The sequence below is a fragment of the Oryx dammah genome, unplaced genomic scaffold (genome assembly GCF_014754425.2).
Source record: "Oryx dammah isolate SB20612 unplaced genomic scaffold, SCBI_Odam_1.1 HiC_scaffold_25, whole genome shotgun sequence".
NCBI lineage: Eukaryota > Metazoa > Chordata > Mammalia > Artiodactyla > Bovidae > Oryx > Oryx dammah.
The window spans coordinates 68,275,050-68,302,000 of NW_024070209.1; the positions used below are offsets into that span (position 1 = coordinate 68,275,050).

Below are 26,951 nucleotides of genomic sequence, written 5' to 3' on the forward strand. Positions count from 1 at the left end.
CCCCTCCGTCCATGGGATTTTCTAGGCAAGAGTACCGGAGTGGGTTGCCATTTCTTTCTCCATTTATGTAGTGTATTCAATAATAAATTATTATAGTAATAGTTATTTAACACTTTTGCATTTTAGTCTTCACATTAGAGTTAGTATGATTTACCCACCCCATTACAACACTAGCATCATTTACTCAATAAACATGAGTTTGAGCAAACTCTGAAAGATAGTGAAGGACAGGGAAGCTTGGTGTGCTGCAGTCCATGGGGTCGCAAAGAGTTGGACACAACTTAGCAACTGAACAGCAACATTAGAATATTCTAAATTTAACTATATGTTTTCTCCTATCAGTGAGTTTTATACTTTCATATGTTTTCATGTTACTATTTAGTGCCCTTTTATTTCAGCTTAGCAATTCTTGCAAAATTGGTCTGGTTGTGATCAATAACCTCAGCTTTTGATTGTGTGGAAAACTCTTTATCTTGCCTTCAATTCTGAATGACAGTTTTGCCAGATAAAATATTCTTGGTTACCAGGGTTTTGTTTTTTTTGTTTTTTTTTTTTTTTCTTTTTCTATCAGCACCTTGATTATATTTTCCCATTATCGTCTGTCCTACAAAGTTTCTCTAAAAATCCGCTGATAGTTTTATGAGGATTCCCTAGTACATAACAAGTTGTTTTTCTCTTGCTGCTTATAAGATTCTCTTCTTGTCTTTAATTTTTGATTATATAGTGATAATGTAATGTGGTGTGAGTCTCTTTGGATTCATCTTTTTTCATACTTTATGGTACTCCTGGGTCTTAATGTCTCTTTCCCCAAATGAGAGAAGTTTGCAGCCATTATTTCTTTTAGTAAGCCTTCTCCCCGCTTCTCTTCGTCTTCTCCTTCTAGGACCTCTATAAGATATAAATTGGTCCACTTGATGATGTGTCTTACAGGTTCTTTAAGCTATCATCATTCTTTTCATTCTCTCTCTTTACTCCTCTGATGGGATAAATTCCATTGATCTTTTTTTCCACTTGATCTAGTCTACTGTTGAACCCTCTCTATTGAATTTTCATTTGGATATTATATTCTTCAGCTGTGTGAATGTATGCTCTATACTTTTTTATACTCTCTCTCTTGGGCTTCCCTGGTGGTTCAGCTGGTAAGAATCTGCCTGCAATGCGGGAGACCTGGGTTCAATCCCTGGGTTAGGAAGATACCCTGGAGAAGGGAATGGCTACCCACTCCAGCATTCTGGCCCAGAGAATTCCATGGACTGTATAGTCCATGGGGTCACAAAGTGTTGAACACAACCGAGTGACTTTCATTTTCACACTTTTTTAAATTCCCACTTTGCTTTTCTGACCACAGTGAACATCTTTATGACCATTTTTTTGAACTATCAGGTAAATCTCTTATCTCCATTTCATTAAGATCTATTTCTGGAGATTTATCTTATTTTGTTTGGAACATATCCTGTATTCTTCATTTTCTTTGCCTTTCTGTTTTGGTTTCTGCACATAGGATAAAACAGCCACCTCTCCCAGTCTTGACAGAGTGGTCTCCTATAGGAGATAAATTCCATCAGCCAGCCTGGGCTGAGCTCATGCTTGTCTCTCAGACTGTCCAGGCCACCATCTTTGTTCTCCCAGTAGTAGAGTGGCTGTGCCAAGACCTGTCTGTGTCCCAAAGGAGAGGCCTGCATTTAATGCCTAGATGCAGGCTGGTGAGGAGTTAGATTCTCAGGTGGCAGCTGGGAGAGCATGAACTTAAGCCCCTTCCAGGGAGAAACTGGAAGACAGGCAGTTTTGTCTGCTCCCTCTGTACTGGGCTGTGGTGCAGGCGCTCCTCTCGCCACTGCTTCTTTGATTGCTAAGCTCTATGGGGCTCAAGAATGGAAGCCTCTTTGGCTATTAGAATTGTGCAATGCAGGAACCCATCCATTGGGTAGCACCTGCAAAAAGTAGAGCCTGGAGGTATGTACACACTCTTTTCAAGGAGATACTGGCAATCTGGGTCAGACCACAGGAAGACAGCAGAGGAGATGTCCACCAGCTTCCCTGATCCTTTGAGAGGATCAGAGCCAGCCCCTAGATAAGTGATAGATTAGAAGGCTGACACTTTGGCAGCAACTCGTGAGATGAGGTCTTTTCAGGAGAAGACTGGGAAATGAACATTTTGTCTGTCTCCTCCGGGCTGAGCCCTGAGGGGACAGTCAGTTAAAATTTCTTTGATTGGTATAGTCTTGTGGTATTCATGAATGGAAGCCCCACTGGCTATCAGACCCAGGAAACCTGGGGATAGGTACCTTGGGCAACAGCCGCAAAAGCGTGGGTGCAGATGTGTGCACAAGCTCCTTTCTGAGAGAAACTGGTGATTTGGAGCAAGTTATGAGACGGGGGGGGGGGCGGGGGGCGGTGTCTGCCAGCTACCCAGCCCCTGAGGAAGATCATAACAGCCCCTAGATGTGTTCTAAATTAGCAACCTGACCCTCAGGCAGCAGCTTTGAAAGTTTTCAGATGGAAAACTTTCAAGGAAAGACTGGGATGTGGGTGATTTTCTCAACTCCCTCTGAAATGACCCTGGGGAACTGGTCCTGGTGAGTGCTTGCATGCCCGTTAACAGCTGCTCGCTGTTACAGTCTTGTGGGTCTCCTGGCTACAGCCTCCTTGGCTTTCAGAGCCAGATGTTTTAGGAGCCTATTGCTCAGGTGGAAGGTTTAAGAATTGGGACAGAAACTGTGGGGTCCCAAACCTGCTCACGTCACCAAAAAGCTGGCAGTTGGGAATTCCCTCTCAATTGTATGATGTTACTCCAGGTGTAGGATTTACAACAAGCGTGTGTCTCAGCCTTTCCTATCCATCTCAATATAGGTATTATCTCTTTTTCCTTATGTGTAGAAGTTGCTCAGCTAGTTTCTAGATTTCTTTCAGAGGTAATGGCTCTGTGTGTGGCAGTACATTCAGTGTGGCAATAGGAGGAGCTGAGTCTAAGAAGTGCTATATCACCATCTTGGTTCAACTCCCAGTGTTCATGATTTTAGACAGGGCCCTTTATTCCTGCTGCATTTGGACTCTGTTCGATTCAGACAAACCAACTTTCCACTCACCACCCATGAACTTTCTGTCTTCTCTAGAAAGTTCTCCTTTTTCTTCCCTGCTGAACCATGTGACTCTCCTCCTAAAATTACAGCCCATATGTTCTGCCTCCTCTTGGAAACGTTCCCTGACTGATCCCAAATTGACACGACTCACATAAAGACTTTCTGATCTACTTAGCACTTCAATATACATACAAACACAGAGCCAATGATAAACCAGGAGGAAGAAATTTCTGGATATATTTTACAAATAATACCGAGTCTACTCTTCTGAATTACAAACTCGCTTCAAATTAGTGTTCTCCAAAACAAAGTGTGCTTTGACTGTCTGTGTAAGGGGTTAGACATGCGGACAATCCCAAACACATGGGATGATCATAAAAACAGAGAGTCTGACATTTAGAAGGACATTGTCTGCAAGTTAACCAGGGCTATTCTTACTGTCTGCATATTATTCTCCTGAGGAACCAACCAGATTAAAAACACATTTTAAAACAAGTTTCAGCAATGAAATGTTGCCTGTCGGGAAATCTGCCTATTCTATCCCTATCATAACAGGCAGGATTCCAAACCACATCCAAATTCAGTTTAGCAAAATCTTACTTAATCCTTTCAAATAAAATAAAATAACAAAGTAAAATAAAATGTTTCCTTCAGTCCTTCAGAAGGGTTTAGATCACAGCTCTTTAAAAAATCCTTGATATGAAATTTTCTAGAAGGTACGTGTTGCATAAGTCACTTCAGTCACGTCCAACTCTTTGCAACGCTTGAATTGTGGCCTGTCTGCCTCCTCTGTCCATGGGGTTCTCCAGGCAAGAATACTGGAGTGGGTTCCCAGAGGATCTTCCCGATCCAGGAATCAAAACTATGTCTCCTGGGGCTCCTGCATTGCAGGCAGATTCTTTACCACTGATCTACCAGGGAAGCCCCTAGAAGGTCTCAGTTCAGTTCAGTTGCTCAGTCGTGTCTGACTCTTTGCGACCCCATGAATGCAGCACACCAGGCCTCCCTGTCCATCACCAACTCCTGGAGTTCACTCAGACTCACGTCCATTGAGTCTGTGATGCCATCCAGCCATCTCATCCTCTGTCATCCCCTTCTCCTCCTGCCCCCAATCCCTCCCAGCATCAGAGGCTTTTCCAATGAGTCAACTCTTCGCATGAGGTGGCCAAAGTACTGGAGTTTCAGCTTTAGCATCATTCCTTCCAAAGAAATCCCAGGGCTGATCTTCAGAATGGACTGGTTGTATCTCCTTGCAGTCCAAGGGACTCTCAAGAGTCTTCTCCAACACCACAGTTCAAAAGCATCAATTTTTCGGCACTCAACCTTCTTCACAGTCCAACTCTCACATCCATACATGACCACTGGAAAAACATAGCCTTGACTAGACGGACCTTAGTCGGCAAAATAATGTCTCTGCTTTTCAATATGCTATCTAGGTTGGTCATAACTTTTCTTCCAAGGAGTAAGCGTCTTTTAATTTCATAGCTGCAATCACCATCTGCAGTGATTTTGGAGCCCAGAAAAATAAAGTCTGACACTGTTTCCACTGTTTCCCCATCTATTTCCCATGAAGTGATGGTATAGTCTCACATAAAAATTTGAAACTAAGAGAAATTCTCTTGGACCCATGTCATAGCCAATTGTATCTCGGGTTCAGCCAGGAAAAAACACACCTTCAAATTATACAAGTCCCTACAGGTCAAGATTAAACTGCTAAGAGGTGCTACTGTGATCAGTATGGTTATCTGAGGAGGGAACATTCATCTAAACAGTGAACCAGACTCACTATTTTCTATATCTGCTAATACATAAGCATTTCTCAGGAATAGGATATGTCTGCTTTAAAATCTTAACCCTTTGCTTGAAAATGAAAGTGATAGTTGCTCAGTCATGTCTGACTCTTTGAGACCCCATGGACTGTAGCCCACCAGTCTCCTCTGTCCGTGGAATTCTCCAGGCAAGAATACGGAGTGGGTTGCCATTTCCTTCTCAGTGGGATCTTCCCAACTCTGGGATCAGATCCGGGTCTTGTGCATTGCAAATAGTCTCTTTACTGTCTGAACCAAATAGCCTTGGCATAGTAAGGGTTGTCTAGTGGTGAACTTTTCCCCTTGGTAAATTTCTCAAGAATGAGGCTCTTATCTCTTTGTAATCCTTTATATTGATTTACAGCTTGAAAGATAATACTTTGTGTTTATTAGCTGGAAAAGAAGGAAGAGGAGAACAAGGTGGAGGAGGGAAGGTCCTGGTTCCAGTTTTGATGGCACTCCTAGAGGGCAAAATACCCCAGGAGGATAAAGCTCTACTGAGCATTTTCAACTCCTGTGAGGTGAGCGTTGGAATGAACTTCTGGATCCTGGATCCCAGGGTTTCTAGGCTGTGCTCCTGAGTCCTCCCCAATTCTGGTGAGGCACTTCAGGGACCTTGAATGGAAGGTGGGAGACAGGCAGGGGAATGTTATTTGGAAGCCCAGGTGCATAAAAACAGATTTAACAAAGCAGTCAGAGAAGCTCTTATGTTTTAAATTGTGGTAACTCACTCCAGTATTCTTCCCTGGGAAATCCGATGGACACAGGAGCCTGGAGGACTACAGTCCATGGGGTCACAAAGAGTGAGACAAGACAGTGCACACATACACAGACACAGTTGGTCTAGTGGATGATGTGGTGTGGCGGGTAGATCTGGGCTCAGGACCGAGACCTCTGGTCCTGAACGGCTTTCCCCTTCTGCTGGACATGTTAACAATTAATGACTCTCAGTTGGGAAATGAAATGCCTGAGTCCCTCTCCAGGCATTTCCCTGAATTGCCCTTGGCGGAAAAGAAACACCTTATCCAAGGTCATGCTCCCTCCTCAAAGGCAGCATCACTGGTCCATGTGGGGTATATATAAAAGGCTTGCCCTCACTGGGCCATCCAGAGTCTAGACCTGCCCTCTATGAGGTCTGCTTGCTGTGATGGCCTCTATCCACTTACTTCTGTCCATAACCTCTCTCTATCCTGTCCTTTTTCCTTCATCCCCTCACCTTGAAAGCACTGATCCCAACAACACTCCTCAATAAACCTTGTGCACGTAAACCTCAGAGTCTGTCTCTCTGGAACTTGCCCCAAGACCATTAGACCATTAGTCACCCACACACTGAACAAAGGGGATACAGAACTGCACAACTTCCCTCTGCTGCTGCTGCCGCCGCTTCAGTCGTGTCCGACTCTGTGCCACCCCATAGAAGGCAGCCCACGAGGCCCCCCACATCCCTGGGATTCTCCAGGCAAGAACACTTCTCCAATGCATGAAAGTGAAAAGTGAAAGTGAAGACGCTCAGTCGTGTCTGACTCTTAGCGACCCCATGGACTGCAGCCCACCAGACTCCTCCGTCCATGGGATTTTCCAGGCAAGAGTACTGGAGTGGGCTGCCATTGCCTTCTCCCTCTAGGACTCCTGAAGGCTGGCATCCTCCCCCGCCACCACCCAGGGCAAAGAGAGGAGTATGTGTAGGAGAGGCATGGGGGCTCCAAGAAAGAGCAGGCCTGGATGGGGCAGCAGAGCTGGGGCCTCCAGGCAGCCAGACCGTGTGGTCTGAGCACTGCACTGGAAGTGCCGACACCCAGGAGGGAGATAGGAGAGAAGGGACCCAGGAGGTGAGAAAGAGACCTGTGGTTCTCAATCGTACTAGAGTCACCTGAGAATCTTTTCAAATATATTACTGCCAGGAGCACCCTTACTCAATCAAGATTCTGACTTGACTGAGCAGGGGTGGGGCCCAGGGACAAACATTTAAAAAATGTTCCCAGGTAATTCTAGTGCATAGGAAGAGTGGAGAATCATTTGGCTAACAGACGTGCGCAGACAGGAAAGGCTGATGACGTTCCCGAAATCCCCTCTACAAGTTTACTCTGCCCCCTGCTGGACTGATCCTGACTTACTACTCATTGGGCCCCGGGCTGAGCTCACCAAGGGCAACCCCACTGTGTGAAGGCTAAAGGGCCCCTCTTATAGCACCAGTGTCTTGGCAGGGACCATGTGTGCATGTGGTGAGGGAGATGGCTTTTCTAAGTATTGGACCAGCCTCAACCAGACAACTCCAGGTATTTAATCTCAATGCCTGATTTCCTGAGATGCTTATCAAACCTGTGGATTCTCTGGCCCCACCCCAGACCTACTGAATATGAATTTCTGGGGTGAGTCCTGAAAATCCTCATTTTCAGCACACCCCTACCCTTCCAATGAATCTTGTGCACCTAAGTTTGAGAACTGCTACTGACAGCATCACCGATGGCATCGCCGACTCAGTGGACAAGAGTCTGAGCAAACTCCAGTGAAGAACAGGGCAGCCTGGCACACTGCAGTCCATGGGGTTGCAAAGAATCGGACACATCTTAGTAACTGAACAACACCAAGTGAGAGTTCACTTCCAGGAAACCCTTTTATGCCCCAGTTTGCTGATAGGAAAGCTTTGCTTTCTCTGCAGCAGAGGAGCCCTGGCCTGCTCCTAGTTTTCTAACGCACACTGGAGTAGGCAGTCAGCTTCCTGGATGACCAGCTCAGCTTTCCACTGAGCATCTTGAGCACAGCCTGGGAATCCTCTTCAGCAAATTCTTTCCCGTTCTTTTTTTTCCCTTTTAGCCGCTCTCGTAAATATGGCTTGTGAATTATCCCAAATACTTTTTTTTTTACACTGTGCAATTGAATCAACAGTTTTGCATAATAAAAGGTTAACATGATGAGTGATCAGAAAATGAATAAAGCTTGATTGTTCAGATTAAGATTTGCCACTGAGCACTCTGTACTTCTCTCCAGATTCTGCCCATTGTTTAATGATTGCCCTCTCCAGATTAAGGGTGGCTCTGAGGTGGATAAAAATATTCACAGGTTTGGATGCCTCCCCCTCCCAGCAGCATCGTCTCATCAAGGAGGCACGACTATTTCTTTGACCTCCCACATCGGCTTTTGGGAATCATAACCGGCATATCTGAGCTTGACTGAAATCTCATCTTTATGAGGCACCTCTGTGTATTCCTTGGACACGGTACTGAGCAGTTGGTTTGTTTGACTGTGCTGGGTCTTTACTGCTGCCAGGGGGCAGGCTTTCTCTAGTCTGACAAGCAGGGGCTACTCTCTCCTTACGGTGTGCCGGCTTCTTATTGCAGTGGCATCTCTTGTTGCAGAGCTCAGGCTCTAGGGCTCACAGGCTCAGTAACTGTGGCTCACGGGCTTAGCTGCCTCACTGCTCGTGGAATCTTCCCAGACCAGGGATCAAACTCATGTCCTTGCACTGGTAGGCAGATTCTTTATCACTGGACCACCAGGGAAGTGCCTATTGGGCAGTCTTAACATCCTCATTTAGTTACTTTTTGAGGGTGCCAGCATTCATAATAATGCAATCTCTTTGATTATCTTCCATAGTGTGTCTGTGGGCAGTTAGGAGCACAGTGCGGATTCTCTGCTGGCTTATACTTAGGGTTTCCCCTTTTATCTCCAAATCTCTCCACCTTCTCTGCCTTTTGTTTTCCGGGGGATTCATTTACCTGCTCTGTTAACCTCTTCAGAACATCCCTTTCTTTCTGTACTCCCAACTGAGCATAGGCGTCCTTTAGGGGACAGATGGGGGAGCCCACAGATCCCCAGGCAGAAGCTGCACTGGCCTAACGGGGTTCTCTGAGATTGTGTTCTGAGAGGGTCCCTGGATCCCTGAAGGTCTCTGCCGTCAGGACTGACAGCCTCTTTCCAGGTGAATCACTCAAAATTAAGCAATCCTGCCGTAGCCCCACATGAATTTGGGTTGGTGCTGCCTGTCGTGGTCTGGGCGCAGTTTGGAAAAGATTTTCCAGATGTGAGGCAGAATGAGAGGGAAAATTTATTAGAGTGGGAGACTGTTAGACCAGTGGGCCAGCTCAAGGGAGAACTGACATTGAACAAGGGTCCTTAGTCTACTTTTATACCCAGGGTACAAGGAGTGGGATAGGGGTCTTATGGGTCATTTGCTGATTGGATGAAGCACATATACTGGGTGGCGGGGTGAGAAGAGTAAGGCAAATATCTTCTCCCTATGGGGTAGGAGGGGAGACAGGTTATACTGCTCAGGAGGACCTGAAATCCATTAATAGTTACAACACGGGGGAGGGAAGGACGATAAGGGTCTGGTTTTTCTGTTCCTGCATTCCAAGACCCCTCTTGGTTTTATCTGCTCTTTCGTCCTTGGGTCACCACACTGCCATCAGGCTTGGTGGATTCCTGGTCCCTGCAGGAACCTGCTTGGCATCCTTTGTCCTGGCCACACTGCCTCTTCCTCTCCGACGTCTGCCCACCTCCAAGGTCAATCACTGACTTTTCTGGGCAAGCGCAGCCTTTCCCCACCTGGTTACCAAATGCCCTTCCTCTCTCTGCAGGCCACTCTGAACCATCTTTGAATCCTTCTAATCTGTACTTGTCCCTACCCCATCCCATTTATCTCCTTTCAGAAAGAAGGGAGAATTTTCCACAGTCCCCTGGGGGAGCTCAAGAATGAAAGTTTGGGGAGTAACCTGACTCTAATCCTCCCCAAGCCACCCTCGTACGTGTGGGCTCCTAAGCCTTCTTGCCTCCAGTTTCTGAGAACTTTTTCCTGGGGATGCAACCCAAGAAGGAAACAGCAATCACAGTCCTATATCCTGTCATCTCACCCACACTGCAGCCTCAGGACAGTGCTGGTCCACACATCCTTCTCGGGCTGCAATGACAGTGACCACCCTTGGACTGTGCTTTCATGGACCTGGGTGTCCAATGATGGAGCCCTTGCCCTGAAGGATGCTGGAGTGTTGAGGGCCAGAGCAGTGCCCAGGGGCCCTGCTCCTACACATACACATGTCTCTCAGGGTGCTGGCTTCCTGCTTCTTTAGCACAAGCAGGACAGGGGTTCCCCCTATCCCTCTCCACCATGGCCACCGTATCAGAAGGCAGGAAAGGGGCCCATCTCCTTTCAGCCCCCTCATTATGAAGAAAGCACAGCTCCTTTCTACTTAGCCAGACACCTCTGCATTTCTCAGGTCAGCAACATGTGGAACACCGGATAGAAGCACACCATGCTGGTCTCAGTTGGCCTCTTCAGGCAATACTTATGTAGACTTCCTTGTTATGGAAACAATTTTATGAAATGGATGAAGACAAGTTTCCTTTCCCTTTCCGGACTTTCTCTTCGTCAGTGTCAAGCTCTCCTTCCCTAGCCTGAGTCATCATCTTTATCCTTCCCTTATCCTTCCCCAAAGAGTCCATGGGTTCCACCTTGGAGGTCCCAGCCTCTCTCCTAACAGTAGTTCTCTGAACTCCCATCAGCCAGGTACTATGTCTGGCTTCACTAAATAGCCACTATAATAGCCACTCGTCATTGCACAGTTACCGTGCGTCAGGCATGGTAGTAAGCAATTCACCTGCCTTTGCATTTTTTTTTTTTTTTATTCTCATGATGGCTGATGAGTTAAATTCTATTATCGTCTCCATTTTGGAGTTAAGGAAACAGGCTTAGCATTAAGTGTGTGTGTGTATGCCTGTCATTCATGTCTGATTCTCTGCAACCCCATGCACTGTGGCCTGCCAGGGTCCTCTGTCCATGGGATTCTCCAGGCAAGAATACTGGAGTGGGTTGCCATTTCCCTCTCCGAGCATTAAGTAGCTTGTCCAAAATTCCACGATAAGTAAGTGGTTGTGCCAGGACATTTTGGTTTGAAAACTTGAGTTTATGATAGGGACAGAGTAAAGGGACGAAATAGGTGATTAAATAGTTTATCCCACTAGGGGATTGTAAGTACAAAAAATATGGGAAACCTCTGTAAGTTAATGATTACTCAAGAAAGCAGGATTGCTTAACCACAAAGCCAAGCATGCTCGCTTAGCAACAAAACCATGTGGCAGAAGCATGAGACATGCCCCCAGACAAGAAAACAGTGGTGGCAGGAGACCCACGTCCTGCCCAGTGAGATAAATAAGGTAAGGATCCCTAGGACATACTCTCTGCACACATAAAAACAATAGTTTATGGACCTAGCTTGACCACGTCCAGGTGGTACAGTGGTAAAGAACCCACCTGCCAGTGCAGGAGACACCAGAGACATGAGTTCAATCCCTGGGTCAGGAAGATCCCCTGGAGGAGGAAATGGCAGCCCACTCCAGCATTCTTGCCTGGAAAATTCCATAAATGAGCCTGGTGGGCTACAGTCCATGGGGTCACCAAGAGTCAGACATGACTGAGTACACACACACACACTTGACCATGAAGGGACAAGAAAACTCCCCTGCTCAGCTTGGAGGAGGAGCTGAGGATGGAAGCATGACGTCTACTCAAGAAAGACAAGGAGGTTCTCCCCCACCCTACCCCTCCATTTTTCCTTTGATTACAAAACTGTAGCCCAGTAAGTTCCCAGGATGTGGCATCTCTCACCTGCCCATTTGTAAAACTCACAAGCATCCTATTCTAATAAATCACTTCTTACCCATCACTTTTCCTCTCGCTGAATTATTTTCTGCACTGAAAAATAAAGAACTATGGTACCAGAGCTCTTCAGAACCTCCCCTCTCCAGGAAATACCAACTAACCAGTTTCATTTATAATGCTTCTCCTGAAGATATTGTTAGATTTGTCACCTATTGCTTGGAGTCTAAGAATATGACTTGCCTGATTCATACAGAGCACAGCCCACACCACAGCACTAAAGCTGGGTGAGCTTGCACTTTACACTAAGAAAAATCATCTCACTTTGTTGACTTTTTCCACCCACAAAGGAATGTAAAAACCCATGAAATCTGTTGGATGAGCCATTTGATTACATGGCAAATACTCTGTATACCTGTTTGCCCCACCGCAATAGTCTCCTTTGTCATATTTTGTAGGGACTTTTGATTTAATCCCCTAAATCAACACTGAATTTGTTTTCTTAAAAGAGGAAGAGGATAGAGCTTATCAAAAGTCACAGGACTGGGAATAGTTTACCTTGAGGGTCTCCTGGAGGATAGTGATGGGAAGGAGATCCCCAAGGGGGCTTTGGGGTGCTGGTAATGTCAGCCCTTAATGTGTCTGTGGGTGATTTGGGTTTCACTTCATGCAAGTTCCTCAAGCTGTCCACTTGGGATTTGTACTTTCTCACCACGCTCACCCCTGCCTGGACCACTTCACCACCTTTTTCTCTTGGCAAACGCTCCACTACCCATCACTCCTTAGCAGGGCCTCCCATGTCTCATCAGTAGAGATGAGTTTTCCCTCTTTTATATTGTGAGAGAAAAATACTGCCAGCCATGTCAGTAGACAAAGGGTGTTGCAGTCATCAGCCACTACAAAAGCCCTGGATGGATGGAGAGGAATAGGACTGCCCACTGCCAAGTACCTGGGACACGGCCGCCACCCCCAACAGTGCACCCTGAGGGGGCTCAGGCTGAGAAAGAACGGATACTGGCCATAGATAGCCGAGGTGCACGTCAAAGGAATGATTCCAATGAGCCCGGACTCACGCCTCTTCCCATAAACAGAAAAGTGCCAAATTACTTAACTTGAGATACCTGATTTTCTTTCATTAACCTTTTGATGTTCCAACGACCTGGTCTTTGTTACAAAAACTCCTATAAATCCTGGTTCCTCCCTTACCTCTTTGGAGCAGTCCCTCAGAGCTATCTGAGAGGCTGCCTCTCAGGCCTGAAGTCCTAAGAATTCTCAACTTCTAGGCTGTACATTTTTTTTCAGTCAAGGCCTACAACATGAGTGGACCATGCTATCGGGGGTCTGGAGTCAGGAAGTGCCTGCCTTACACGCTTCATCCCTTTCTCCACCATCCATTAAGCATGAATGATGCAGAGGCCTTCCCCGGGTCTCTCCATGCCCAGGATTCATCGAGTCTGCCATTTATATTTGTCAAAAGGAGAGGCTCTTCCTGCACAAAGCTCATGCGGTGTGACTTACTCTGAGTATCTGCTCTTGATGTGTGACACCTGGTGAAGGCACTTGGGATGTGAGCAGAGGCACCAAGGAAGGGCACTTCCCTCTTCTCTCAGCCCTTCCTCTGAAGGAAAAGTCCCTGAAGTTCAAACAAAGCAACTGAATTAGCATCTGGAAACCTCGGAATGCGGCACTTACAAATCAGGCAGCCAAGAAATTGAAAGCTCGGGACTCCAGGAAGTGAAATGGGATCAGGTGGAGACCAGCTTGGGGGAAGATGTGCAGGTAAATCCAATATCTTCTCTCCAGGCCCCAGGATGGAGTCATTGTTTAACTAAGGTGGGGCGGTATCTGCCATGCCCATATAAGGAAGAGCCCAAGGGGAAGAAGCAAACGACACCTGGGCAGCCGACTGTCAGCCAGCCGTTTCTGCAAAGGAATTGCCACTGTGCCACCAGCAGTATCCTCCATTACCCTCCATCTGGCAAAGCGGCTGTAGCCCGCCTGTGGGACCCACCTAGTCTCAACTGGGCTCCCTGTGGGGGAATCCTGCTGACCAGGCTGCATCAATACACCTGTCTTCGAAACAGGTAGGGTGTGAGGGGTAACCTCTCAGGGCTTTGGACCAAGAAGGCGCTCCAAACTTTAGTAAGCATATAAATGTCTCAGAGACTGTCTTAATTCTGTAGCTTTGAAATCTCCACCCCCAGAGATATGGATTCAGTAGCTCAAAAAAGCAGGTGTCTGTGATGCAAAGAGTTCAAGTACAAGTTTTAAGAAAAACTAGGGCAAAGGGTGAGTTGACTCCCTAAATGAAGATAACCTCAACGTTGCCCGTTTCATACAGTGAGAGGGTCTCTTAATCAGCGAGTCACCTTTGCTTTCTGCTCATTCAGTCACAACCTGGAGAACTACATTACCATCAGGGATACCCTGATGGCAGGAACCATGTCTTTATTTTTTTTATTTTTTTATTTTTTACCATTGTGTACTTTCTGACATATAGGATAAGCAAAATTACTTATCTTTAAAAAAAAAAATAGCTTTTGGTTTCATTGATGCTTCTATCACCGTTTTGATCTGTTTTATTTATTTCCTCTCTACATTTCCTTCCCTCGGCTGACTTTGGGTTTTGTTTGTGCTTTTCCTACTTTTAGGTGGTAAGTAAGGTTGTTTCAGATGTTCTTGTTTCTTGAGGAAGCCTGTATCGTTATGAACTTTCCTCTTAGAAGTGCTTTTGCTACATAGAGTTTTTGAAGGGTTGTGCTTTCATTTTCATTTTGTCTTGAGGTATTTTCTGATTTCCTGTTTGATTTCTTCATGGGTAGTATTCAGTGAGTGATTCACTGGAAAGAATGCTTTAGAAGAAAAGGTGCTAGTGAGAAATATACAGATTAATGATCCCCCTACTGACCCTGGGTTTACTCTGTGTCTAGCTCTGCACGTGATCCTCCCATGTGTGATTTCTAATGCTATCATTTGGGCATGTTATATAACCTCTCTGGGTCCCAGTTTCCTCATCACTAAAATGTAACAGTAGTGTATGCTTCACACAATTGTTGAAAAGATTAAATGAGATAATATATGTAAAGTACTTAACAGATAATATATGTACAGTACCTGGCACCTGATAAGTGCTCAAAATATTCTAGTTACTACTGTTGATACTATTCCATCCTGGGTTCTCTACAAAACAAAGCTTGAGGCAAAGCTTGAGTGCTAATGCCTCACTGGGAGATGCAATCCCTGGGCAGCAAAAGTGAGGGAAATGAGAAATGAGGAGAGGAGTACGGGAAGCAATACAAGGCGATGTATCAGCCACGCCACTTGACAAAGAGACATAGCTGCTTGGCTAAAGCAGAACACCTACAACTGGCCTTGCAAAAATGCTGGGTCTTGGAATAAGCCACAGGAGAGCTGTTAGAGAGGAAATTTACATGTAGGCTCCCTTCTGTCTTCCATCTCTCATTGCTCAAAGTTTGCCCCATGGGGAATTAATGCTTCTGAACCTCTGGCTTGTGCATCTGGCCCCTTGGCCGTCACTGGGAAATCCAGATCCTACTCCTTAAGGTTTGGCACCTCACCTCAGTCCGGAAGAGGTGAGAAGAGCCTGTTTGCCCAGAGTCAAAGAAAACCCTCAAAAGAGAGATAAGGGTCCCAGAGACAGTTGAGACCAAGAGGCCCTGAGACTGCACATAAGGTTCCGGCCCACTGGGAAGCGAGCCGTCTGGAGTGACTTGGGGAGGATGAGTTGGAGACAGTAACTCTTAAATTCAGATTATCATTTGATACCTGACGGGCCCCAACTTCCTAAATCCCCCTAATGTGCTTTAGAAGGAGTTTAAATTAGTAAGTGGAAAGTGTATCCTCTCTTTATAGATGGGGGAAGAACCGTGCCCAGAAATCCGAGATTATACTGAATATTACACAGTGTTTCTGGGACACATGTAATTATAGAACCCAGGAAGAAGGCTCTGCCATGTCCTCAGAATACATCGACAAGCTACTTGGGAACTTTCTAGGCCTCTTCTGTATTGAGTAACACATCAAAGCATTTGGGAGATGGGAAGGAGAAGCGTTTCATGCAAAGATATTTGGATTTTCTGTGTTTGCACGTGATGAACTTAACTGAAAGGAATAATGTATTCCAGTTTCACTGCCTGCCCAACAGTATCATGGAGTGTGCATAGAACATTCTCAGTTCCAGAAACACAGAATGTTACAGCTGAAAAGCACTTCAGAGAGTAAGTCCAACTTGCTCAGTGTTCCAAACGGTGAAACGGAGGCCAGAAAAGAGGCGCGGCTTATGGACTTAATGGAGTGGCTCAGATTCCTTGCTGCCTGGCAAGGGTTCTCCTTGTTACCCCACTGGGTGCCCTGGAAGGGACCCATCAGCCATGAGTCCCCGAAGAGGCTGGGTCCACATGGCGAAGGCACCTGCTGGAGAGCACAGTGGGGTAGCCCCATCCATGGGCCACACGAGTGGTTTCTGCTTTCTGCCACTCTTGTGCCAGGCTGTTCATCTCCTTGGCAGTCGGCCCGGCGTTGAACCCAGAGTCACTGGCAGACGATGGATAGTTCTATTCTGAGTACTCACTTCTCTGGCACCTGGTTCCCATCTGGGGTGCTGCAGTGTTCCGTAAATCTGAAGCCATGTGAAAGGCTTCTCTCATCACTCCCTCTCCCGAGGCCTTTGGATTAGTGATTATCTCAGACCCCTCTCAGCCCCAACAAAACATCAAGTAAGATACCCCTCAGCAGGGCCCATGACAAGCTTTGCTTCCAGGCCAGAGCATCAGCCTTGAAGCTGGGAGCCAGACAGCCATCTACTCCCCATGCTGCCCAGACACCTCCTGTCTGATCTTAAGCCTCAGTTTCCCCTTCTGCAGAGAGAGCCCTGGGTAGTCTTCCTCTGAAGCTTGCCTCTCCAGGGGCCAGAAGCCTCCATTCACAGCTTCCAGGCCATCAGGGCAGAGAACACCCTGAGATGATTCTACAGCCGGGGAGCTACCCAGGGAAAGCCCTGGTCTAGGTGTTAAGTTCCATTTTAAAGCTCAAAATTTATGTTCATTCTCACCTTCACACCGTCTCATATGCACTTGCTTTGAGCAATAGTCACGTGCCCTCCCCACTCACAGTGGATTTGCCTCTGCCCCAAATCCCCTCTCCCTCCTTCCCTCTCCCCCATCTTTGTTCTTTTTCTCCAACCCTTCTCCCCACCCTCTCTCTCCCTGCAAAGCCCTGAGGTGTGCGAGGTGGTACACAGCTGAGAGTGGTTTGCATGGGGCTCTTTTCCACTGGAGAGCAGTTAAGTGCCTTATTTTCCCCACTCGGGTGGCTAAATTATTCTCGATGTGTTAAACAGTGTAATTAAACACATACACACGCGAGTGCGCCGGGCCCCTCCCCCCACCCTTCCTTGCTCCTTGTCAGCAGAGAGCACAGTCAGCCCCAGCCTTCAAGCTCTGTTAGTTTTAATTTGAGTTGTGGAATTAGTAATGGGTTTTGCCGGAACACTGTTGTGGGAAATAGATAGCTCCTCATGTGGGGTGTGGGCACCATTTCAAATGAGTATTTGTTAAGAGAAAAACCGTCCCTTGTCGTGTTCTGCTACATTACATCAGATATATTTCCACTGTTCTGGAAAAAAACACAAGCTAGGAAAGAGCTGTGTGCAGCCCTCCCTGCAGGGAACAGCTGAATGCTGCTTCCAGTTTCTTAGTGGATTGAGAACAAAATGCAAACAGCATCCCTCTTGGTGGCTGGGATGTGCTAAGCTCAGCCCAGAGGCTGGGTCACCAGGGCCAGCCCTGCACCTGTCACTATGAGGTCTGTCCTGTCCTATCACTGACAGGAGGGGACTGGGTGGTTTAGTGGCAAAAATACAATGTTGAAGACAAGCAGTTGAGTGCAGAGAACCTCTGCAGGTCAAAGTGAAAGGATCTGCCCAATTCAGGGCTACTTCTGCACTCCTCTTTTATAATCATCCAACCTCATCTTGAGTGTCTCCACTTACGGGTGCTCAGGCCTTCCTGGTTCTGTGGTCATCGCTGCCATTACCCTCTTACCCTTGACTCTGACTAATAAGACAGCTGCTAGCCATGTGCGTGGATATTTAAATATAAATTCAGTTCAGTAGCTCAGTCATGTCCAACTCTTTGTGACCCCATGGACCACGGCACACCAGGCTTCCCTGTCCATCACCAACTCCCCGAGCTTGATCAAACTCACGTTCATCGAGTCAGTGATGCCATCCAACCATCTCATCCTCTGTCGTCCCCTTCTCCTCCTGCCTTCAATCTTTCCCAGCATCAGGGTCTTCTGCAATGAGTCAGTTCTTCGCATCAGGTGGCCAAAGTATTGGAGCTTCAGCTCCAACATCAGTACTTCCAATGAATATTCAGGACTGACTTCCTTTAATTAATTAAATTGAATTAAATTTAAAATTCAGTTCCTTAGTTGCATTTGCCATATTTTAAGTGTTCAAAAGCCACATGTATCTAGTGGCTACTCTGTTGGACTCAACTCTGGGGACCTGGGAAGGTCTACTGTTAGAAGTCCAGGAGTAACTGGCCAATGCCTGAGGTGCCCCTTCCTGTCACAGGGCAGGGCGGTGGGTACCTGAGGAGATCCTGGTGGTGATGGTCACAAGATCTACTTACCTAGTTGTCGTTATGTTCCAGGCCAAGCCTTTTACAAGAAACTTCTCATTTAATATCCACCTACTGTTAAAAGGCTGGTTTTATTGCCACCACCTCCAGTCAATTTTATATGTAAGAAAAGGAGGCTCAGAGATACTAAGGGCACTGCTTAGTCACTAAGCAATACGTGGATTCAAACCAAAGTTTCAACCTAATTCCACATGTTCTTAACCATTATTCCATGATGTCTCTCTCTCTTTTTTTTTTAAGAGATAGGGCAAAGCCCAGTTTTCTGAGAGGGAGTATTAGAAGTTAGAGAAGCAGCAAAGGGGATTCCACCTGTGGGACCAGAGATTGTTAAATCTGTGCTCTCTAAGACCAGGATTATTCTAGAGGGCTGGAGATTAGGACTACAGGGCTGGATCTGACAGTCACTGTAAATTGTTCAGTCTTTCTCCCAATAGATATTCCTAGATTTCTAACTTCCCAGGAATTAATCTCTAGATTCCTTGTGTACTTAGCTGATGGCAAGTTTGCGCCAATTAGAAAAAGTCATCACCTTTTCTAGGCGGATATAACTGCACACTAGGAAACCATCCTTGCAAGCCGACTGCTTCCTCCTTGGCCAGGTACCCTCTGCTACTCTCTTTGGATACCATTGAAGATGTTGATGTTTCTCTTAAAGTGTGGCCCCCAGAACTAAACACAGTGGGTTAGATGACCATGTGGGGTCAAGAGCAGCTTTGATTAGGGGGCTGGAGGTGTCCTTTCCAAAGCAACCCCTTACTACTGTGACAGCAGTTCAGACTGTGTCCAATCTTTCACCACATTGCCTCATTTAAAACAGGAAGTCAAGTAAGGCACACAAAATAATTCTGAAATGAAATTTAACCGAGGCAGATCCCACTCACTATTTACTTGCAATTAACTTTAAAATGTGAAGACAGCTTTGCAGTTTCATTGGTTAAATTCCATCTTCTCGATTTTGAGGTCCTTTAGAATTTTGTTTCTGCCATCTGCTTGGTTAATTGTAATGTTTTCTTTCTATCATTAGAAATGATGAAAGTGTTGAAAAGTATTTTCCTTTTCACTTCAACATCTTCATCCAGGACCAAGATAAAAATGTTAGTGCAAGGGACAGAATTTTGTGACTATTACAGTACGATGATTCTAAGATAATCTGAAATCATTCATCTGTGATTTATGGTTCAAACTGTGAATTATATTTTATTATATTTTACTTTACTGTGCTATACTGCACTGTACTTCTATATAATACTACAGGATACATACAACCTACTCAGTCTAGCTTGATTTTACCATCTTGTATATAAGGAATAAAGGATGATTTTTATTGAACAATTTTTAAAAATCAATATATTTTATCTGTCTATATGTATATAAATCAATTATATACATGGTATTCTATTATTCTAAAGCTGGTAGTCTAATGTTAGAATTAAACAAAAAAGAAAAAGAACGAGAAAGTTAAATGATTGATTTTGGTAAGGCACTATTTGCCTCTAGAAAAACATGCACCATTTCCTAAGTACTCAAAGTGTTTCTTTACAAGTTCATTTCAGAGTTTTGCTGTGAATATCATACTTCTTAAAAACATTATTATAGGGCCACAAAAATTTTTAATCAATACTTTGGGGAATGAATGTGTAAATTACAAGTGAACTTCCTGTTTTTATAAAGAGAAACTCTCACAAAGTTTCTTAAAATTAAGTTCTCATAAGAATTAACATATGGCTCAATTTATAAAAGTTAAACTTCTAAGCAAAGATTCATAACATGTTTATATTTGTATACAATGAATATCTCTATTCATCCAAAGACATTATAAAGGAGGTAAAAAAATAAACCACCAACTGGGAGAAGACGTTTGCAACACATATGACCAACAAAATAGAAATATCCAGAGTAAATAAAGAATGCCTCCAAGTCCATAAGAAAAATATAACTTACAGACAAATAGGCGTAGATGTGAATATTCATCTCATATAAGAGGGAATGCAAGAATAAACATTTTGAAAGATGCTCGGTCTACCAGTAATTTCATAAATAAATTAAGACTGCAAGGGGTTGCCATTTCGCTCCCATCATATGGATACAAATAAGAATCCTGCCAATATGCAGCATTAATGAGGAGATAGAGCAACAGGAACTCTTTTACATCACTGGTGAGATTATAAATTGTTAACAACCTTAGAAAATACTGAGGCATATGTAGTGAAGTTGAATATATGCACAAGTGAAACCCAGAAATCCCACTCAGTAGACATATCATTTCACATACCACCAATAGTATGTTAAAGTTCCAGCCATTCCATTTTGCCTCACCAATACTTAGTAAAGTCAATATTTTTAATTTTAGTCTTTCTACTGCATGTATGGTAGTATCTCATTGTGGTGTTAATGTCCATTTAACTGACAAGATGTGGAACATTTTTCATTTTGGTTATTGCCTGGTTTTGTATACTTCTTGGTAAAATGTCTGATCAAATCTTTTGATCATTTTAAATGGATTATCTTCCTTTTATTATTTTATTTATGAGTTCTTTATATATTTCCTGGAGAAGGAAATGGCAACCCACTCCAGTACTCTTGCCTGGAGAATCCCATGGAGGGAGGAGCGTGGTAGGCTACAGTCCATGGGGTCGAAAAGAGTCGGACACTACTGAGCGACTTTACTTATATATTCAGAGGGCCTGATGAACTATATGGACAGAGATTCGTGACATTGTACAAGAGACAGGGATCAAAACAATCCCCAAGAAAAAGAAATGCAAAAAAGCAAAATGGCTCTCTGAGGAGGTCTTACAAATAACTGTGAAAATAAGAGAAGTGAAAAGCAAAGGAGAAAAGGAAAGAAACACCCATTTGAATGCAGAATTCCAAAGAATAGCAAGGAGAGATAAGAAAGCCTTCCTCAGTGATCAATGCAAAGACATAGAGGAAGACAATAGACTAGGAAAGATTAGAGATCTCTTAGAGAAAATTAGAGATACCAAGGGAACATTTCATGCAAAGATGGGCTCAATAAAGGACAGAAATGGTATGGACTTAACAGAAGCAGAAGATGTTAAGAAGAGGTGGCAAGAATACACAGAAGAACTGTACAAAAAAAATCTTCATGACCAAGATAATCACGATGGTGTGATCACTCACCTAGAGCCAGACATCCTGGAATGTGAAGTCAAGTGGGCCTTAGGAAGCATCACTATGAACAAAGCTAGTGGAGGTGATGGAATTCCAGTTGAACTATTTCAAATCCTAAAAGATGATGCTGTGAAAGTGCTGCACTCAACATGCCAGCAAATTTGGAAAACTCAGCAGTAGCCACAGGACTGGAAAAGGTCAGTTTTTATTCCAACCCCTAAGAAAGGCAATGCCAAATAATGCTCAAACTACCACACAATTGCACACATCTCACACGATAGTAAAGTAATGCTCAAAATTCTCCAAGCCAGGCTTCAGAAATATGTGAACCATGAACTTCCAGATATTCAAGCTGGTTTTAAAAAAGGCAGAGGAACCAGAGATCAAATCGCCAACATCTGCTGGATCGTTGAAAAAGCAAGAGAGTTCCAGAAAAACATCTATTTCTGCTTTATTGACTATGCCAAAGCCTTTGACTGTGTGAATCACAATAAACTGTGGAAAATTCTGAAAGAGATGGGAATACCAGCCTACCTGACATGCCTCTTAAGAAACCTGTATGCAGGTCAGGAAGCAACAGAACTGGACATGGAACAACAGACTGGTTCCAAATAGGAAAAGGAGTGCATCAAGGCTGTATATTGTTACCCTGCTTATTTAACTTATATGCAGAGTACATCATGAGAAACGCTGGGCTGGAGGAAGCACAAGCTGGAATCAAGATTGCTGGGAGAAATATCAATAACCTCAGATATGCAGATGACACCACCCTTACGGCAGAAAGTGAAGAGGAACTAAAGAGTCTCTTGATGCAAGTGAAAGAGGAGAGTGAAAAAGTTGGCTTAAAGCTCAACATTCAGAAAACGAAGATCATGGCATCTGGTCCCATCACTTCATGGGAAATAGATGTGGAAACAGTGGAAACAGTGTCAGACTTTATTTTTGGGGGCTCCAAAATCACTGCAGATGGTGACTTCAGCCATGAAATTAAAAGACACTTTTTTACTCCTTGGAAGGAAAATTATGACCAACCTAGATAGCATATTAAAAAGCAGAGACATTACTTTGCCGACAAAGGTCCATCTAGTCAAGGCTATGGCTTTTCCAGTGGTCATGTATGGATGTGAGAGTTGGACTATAAAGGAAGCTGAGAGCTGAAGAATTGATGCTTTTGAACTGTGGTGTTGGAGAAGACTCTTGAGAGTCCCTTGGACTGCAAGGAGATCTAATCAGTCTATCCTAAAGGAAATCAGTCCTGGGTGTTCATTGGAAGGACTGATGTTGAAGCTGCAACTCCAATATTTTGGCCACCTTATGCGAAGAGCTGACTCATTTGAAAAGACCCTGATATTGGGAAAGATTGAGGGCAGGAGGAGAAGGGGACGACAGAGGATGAGATGGTTAGATGGCACCACTGACTCAATGGACATGAGTTTGGGTAAACTCCAGTAGTTGGTGATGGACAGGGAGGCCTGGCGTGTTGTGGTTCATGGGGTCGCAAAGAGTCGGATACAACTGAGCAACTGAACTGAACTGATACAAGTCCTTTGCCTAACATATGTGCTTCATATGAATATTTTTCTCCTGGTCATGGTTTGCATTTTTGTTAATGATGTCTTTTACACTTCTGATGAAATTTTATTTATCCATTTTTTTTCTTATAATGTTAATATTTATGTGTATGAAAGACCCCAAGATTGCAAATATTTTTTATATTTTCTTCCAAAATATCCTTGTGATCTTTTTGATTGGATTTTGTGTGTATTGTATGAAGGAAGGGTTTGTGTTTACTTTTTTTCCCTAAGTGAATATCTTGTTGCTCTAGCATCAGTTTTTGAAATACATTTCTGTCCCTGTTGAATTGCTTTGGAATCTGGACAAAAATTAATTGACCACATATGTTTTGGTCTATTTCTGGATTCTCTACTCTGCCACGTTGATCTATTCATCTGTCTTTTTGCCAATACTGCATCTTTATAACAAGTTTTAAAGTTAAGTTGGCTAAATCCTCCAATGTTTTCCTTTTAAAAAATTCTTTGGTTATTCTAGGCCTTTTGTGTTTAGATACAAATTTTAGAATAGGCTTATTAATCTCTAAAAAAAGAGCATGCTAGAATTTTGGTTGGGATTTTATTGAATCTTTTGGAATAACTGTAATACTTAGCCATCTAATCAATGAACCTGATCTATCTTTCTGTTTATTTAGGTCTTATTTAATTTCTTGTCACAATATTTTATAATTTTGATATGGAAAGCTTGGATGTTTTTAGTTAAAATTTTCCCCAAGCATATATAATAAAATGCTACTATTTTCCTATTGTTTGCAGCTTGTATCTTGCGACCTCAAATTCAATTATTAATTCTAATAGTTATCTTGTAGATTTTGTTTCTGAAATACAAATATCAAATAGGGATCATTTTTTTCTTCTTTCTGATCTTTTTTTTTTTTCTTTCCAATATTTTTGCTTTTCATTTTCTTATTGAACTGGCAAGGACCTCTGGTACAATGTTAACTAAAAGTGGTGACAGTGGGCATCTTTGCCTTGATTGTGATCAAAAGGGAAAAATACACTCTTCCATCATTAAGTATGATTTTAGCTGTAGGTTTTTCATAGATGTCCTTCATCAGTTTGAGGAGGTTACCTACTTTTTCTAGGTAACTTTCCTTTGAAAGTTTCTATCATAGATATATGTTGAATTTTGTGAAATAATTCTAATTCAATTATTGGTTTTCTTTTTAGCCTTTTAATATGGTTAATTGCACTGATTTTTTTAAGTGTTAATCCAATCTTACATTCCTAAAATAAATTCAACTTAGTCTTGATGTATTACCCTTTTTTCTTTTTTACATTGTTGGATTTGGTTTGCTAAAAATTTTTAAGGATCTTTGCCATCTCTGGTCACGAGGGATGTTGATTCATAATTCGGTGAGGGGCAAGGTGGGGGTGGATTCCTTCACAAGGCTTGGTTGTCAATGTTATGCTGTCCTGACGAAATACATTCAGCACTGTTTCCCTTCTCCTCTCATTTCTGAAGAAGCCTATAGTCTTAGTGCTATTTTCCATTGACAGTATAATAGAATTCACTAGTGAAACCACCTAAGTCTGAGAGTTTCTTTGGAGGAAAGCTTTTGATAACACATTCAGTTTCTTGATTAGATATAGGGTTATTTAGGTTCTTTTCCTGTCAACTTTGGTAAATTTATATTTTTATTTTATATTTTTCAAGAAATGTATCCATGTCATATAACTTATAAATTTGTTGGCCTTAACTTGCTCATAGTATCTCTTCAGTTCAGTTCAGTTCAGTCGCTCAGTCGTGTCCGACTCTTTGCGACCCCATGAATCGCAGCATGCCAGGCCTCCCTGTCCATCACCATTTCCCGGAGTTCACTCAGACTCACAACCATCGAGTCTGTGATGCCATCCAGCCATCTCATCCTCAGTCGTCCCCTTCTCCTCCTGCCCCCAATCCCTCCCAGCATCAGAGGCTTTTCCAATGAGTCAACTCTTCGCATGAGGTGGCCAAAGTACTGGAGTTTCAGCTTTAGCATCATTCCTTCCAAAGAAATCCCGGGGTTGATCTCCTTCAGAATGGACTGGTTGGATCTCCTTGCAGTCCAAGGGACTCTCAAGAGTCTTCTCCAAAACCATAGTTCAAAAGCATCAATTCTTCGGCGCTCAGCCTTCTTCACAGTCCAACTCTCACATCCATACATGACCACTGGAAAAACCATAGAGATCTCTAATGTTTATAAGATCGGTGATGAGAAAGAACTCTTATCAGTGATGATATTGGTGATTTGTGTTCTCACTCTTTTGTTCTTTCCTCATTTGACTTTGGGTTTGTCAATTCTGTTCATGTTCTCAAAGAAGCAGCTTTTGCTTTGTTCATTTTCTCTACTGTTTTTCTCCTTCATTCATTTCTGCTCTTGTCTTTATTTACTGCCTTCTACTTCTTTTGAGTTTTCTTAATTCCCTTATGATATCACCTTTGACTCATGATTATTTAGAAATGTGTTTAATTCTGGATATTTGGGGTTTTCTTAAACATTGTTATTAATTTCTAATTTTAATTCTGCTGTGGTTCGAGACTACTCTATGAGATTCGATCCTTGGAAATAATAGTGTTTTATGGCTCAGCATATTGTTTATTTTGGTGATTATGTATCATATGTTTGCAAAGAAAGTATATACTACAGTTTATATGTATAAAGTAGTATGTATGTCAATTAGACTGAGATGATGGATTGTGTTATTCAGATATTCTGTTTCACTAATGTTTTTGTCTAGTTTGTCTACTAGATGATGAAAAATGCACACTGAAATTTCACTGTAATTGTGGTATTGTTCCTGTCTTCCTTTACTTCTGTTAAGTTTTGATTTATATATTTTCAGTTTCTATTATTAGGTCACATTTATGATTTTATTTCTTTCTGATGTATTTTTACCAATATTAAATGTCCCTGGTAATTTTATCCCTGGTAACACTCTTTGTTATGAAGTCTGACTAATCAATCTACTAAAAACATTCACATCAGCCTTCTTATGATTACTTTTTGTCCACTTATATTTCTTTTTGTCCATTTTTTTTCAAATTATTTATGGCTTTGCCTTTAAAGTATGTCTTTAACAGGCAGAAAATAGTTTAGTCTTACTGTCAATCTCTGACTTTTACTGGAATTAAATTAACATTTAATTATTAATATGGTTGGATTTAGGTCTATTTTACTTGTTTTATCCATCTTCCACTTTAATTGATTTCTGTTGATTATTTGAATATGTGTTTGTATTCCATTTTAATTTGCCTATTGGATTTTGGGTATATCTCTTTTTGTTAGTGGTTGTCTGGGAATTCGGGTGCACATACTTAACCTTTCTCATTCTATTGTACCATTGCATTCTAAAATGCAGAATATTTGCAACCATATGCATCCCTTTAATTCCCTTCCACTATTCCTTATGTTATAGTTATCATATGAATTATACCTGCATATATTTAAAATCTCTCCCGATAATGTTATAATTTTTGCTTTATACACATATGTATTTTAAAGAATTTAAGAGGAAAAATAGTCTTATATATTTATTAAGATATTTACTATATACCACTTCTGAAAATTCAGTTTTCCCTATTATTACTCCCTTTTATGATTTATTACTGTTCTTTATTATTTATTTATTACTTCTTTTATGATTTCTTCTGAGACATGTCTCTGCATGATGTCTCTTCATTTTTGTTTATCTGAAATGTCTTTATTTTTATTCTTGAAATTTTCACTGGATATGGAATTCTAGGTTGACATTTCTTTCTTTCAGCCTTTTAAAGTTACTCCACTGATTTCTGTCCTCCATGACTTTGGATAGGAAATTTGTCAGTATTGTCTCCATTTTTCCTTTCTGTTTAATGTGTTATTTTTCTCTAACTTCTTTCAAGAATTTTTCTTTCTTTTCTCTAACTTCTTTCTTTATCTTTGGTTTTCAACAGCTTGATTATGATGGTTATGGTTTTCTTGACTTTGCATGCTTCTCTAGTTCATAAACTTATCATCAAATTTGGGGAGTTTGGGGCCATTATTTCTTCAGGTACTTTTTCTGCCCTGATATCTTGATCCACTCCTTCTGGATTTTCAATTAAACATAAATCAGACATGTTGATATTACATCATGTG

General features: G+C 42.9%; 1 protein-coding gene across 1 annotated transcript in view; it reads left to right on the forward strand.

Moving 5' to 3' along the window:
• The first annotated feature begins 13,438 nt into the window (after positions 1 to 13,438).
• Positions 13,439 to 26,951, forward strand: part of CAPN13 (calpain 13) — an 83,086-nt gene continuing 69,573 nt past the window's right edge. The window contains exon 1 of the mRNA XM_040225695.1: positions 13,439 to 13,564. The gene's annotated coding sequence lies outside the window, so the exon portion shown is untranslated. The remainder of the gene's footprint in view (positions 13,565 to 26,951) is intronic.